The following is a 1357-nucleotide window of genomic DNA, read 5'->3' as shown; positions in this document are numbered from 1 at the left end:
GGTACTTGTTGACTATCGGTCTCGTGCCAGTATTTAGCCTTAGATGGAGTTTACCACCAGCTTTGGGCTGCATTCCCAAGCAACCCGACTCCAAGAAGACCCGGTCCCGGCGCGCCGGGGGCCGCTACCGGCCTCACACCGTCCACGGGCTGTGCCTCGATCAGAAGGACTTGGGCCCCCGAGAGCGGCACCGGGGAGTGGGTCTTCTGTACGCCACATTTCCCGCGCCCCACCGCGGGACGGGGATTCGGCGCTGGGCTCTTCCCTGTTCACTCGCCGTTACTGAGGGAATCCTGGTTAGTTTCTTTTCCTCCGCTGACTAATATGCTTAAATTCAGCGGGTCGCCACGTCTGATCTGAGGTCGCAGTCGGATGGGGACCCGGGGAGGGGGGGCACGGCAGACGCCCGCCACCCCCCGCCGCGGAAGCGCTTCGGCCCCGGAGGAGGCCCGATCCAACCAGCTTGGGGAAGAACGGCCCAGCGGAAGAGCGACAGAGAGCACGGGCACCGGGGCAAGCGGAGGGGGGGGCGTACAGCGCCAGGAGTGCGTGCGGGGGGCGCCGTCGGCCAGGGAGAGGGGAAACGACCGGCAGAGGCGGCGGACGGAGGAGATTGGGGGGGGTTTCGAAACCTGGGCGCCCTCGCGAACCCCTCCTCTTCTCTCCACCGTCACGCGCGCGTGCCGCTCGCCCCCCTCTCCCCCTGACTTTCCGACACCCTCCTCCTCCTGGCGAGTCTCGCCCTCGCCCCGACCGCGCCCCGGCCCCGGGCACCGTCATAACCCAGGGAAGGGGAGGGGACCAGGACCCCGCAGGCAGCCGTGTTGCCACAGACAGCCGCGCGGGGCAGGCCCGTCTCCCCTCGGGACCCGGGAGCCGGCACCCACAGCCGACCCGGTTCCCCGACCCCAACGCAACGTCCCCCGGAGAACTCCCACCCCGTCCCGCCACATGAGCGGCGGGACGGGGCGGGGGGTTGCAACGGGAGAGTGGATGGGGCGACGGGGCACACGGGACCAGCTGCCGTGACGCCGCTCCTCCGCCAACGGGACGAGCTCCCCGAAGCGGGCGCTCCGGGGCATCGGGTCTGAACTTAGGGGGACAAAGGCGTTGGGGAGAGCCACGGGCTCCCCTTCCCGAGGACGGGAAGGGGGACAACGGACCGACCCCGGTGCCTGCGACACCCCAGCCGCGCCTCCCAGGGAGGGCGGCGGCGGGGTTGCTCACGGCCCTCCACCACCAGGGGAGGAGGCCCGCGTCCCGCCGCCACCGCATCCACGGGGACGATTGACCTTCAAGCGACGCTCAGACAGGCGTAGCCCCGGGAGGAACCCGGGGCCGCAAGTGCGTTCGAAGT

General features: G+C 70.2%; 1 non-coding gene across 1 annotated transcript in view; it reads right to left on the bottom strand.

The window, feature by feature from the left end:
- Window positions 1-1299: 1299 nt before the first annotated feature.
- LOC135889673 (5.8S ribosomal RNA) overlaps window positions 1300-1357 on the bottom strand; it is a 153-nt gene continuing 95 nt past the window's right edge. Inside the window, exon 1 of the ribosomal RNA XR_010562012.1 lies at window positions 1300-1357. This exon is cut by the window's right edge and continues 95 nt beyond it. This is a non-coding gene — a ribosomal RNA (5.8S ribosomal RNA).

Source organism: Emys orbicularis, chromosome 15 (assembly GCF_028017835.1).
Source record: "Emys orbicularis isolate rEmyOrb1 chromosome 15, rEmyOrb1.hap1, whole genome shotgun sequence".
In the NCBI taxonomy this organism is placed as follows: domain Eukaryota; kingdom Metazoa; phylum Chordata; order Testudines; family Emydidae; genus Emys; species Emys orbicularis.
Note: the sequence above shows the minus strand (reverse complement) of the source record. Positions and strands in the feature narration are given on the sequence as shown.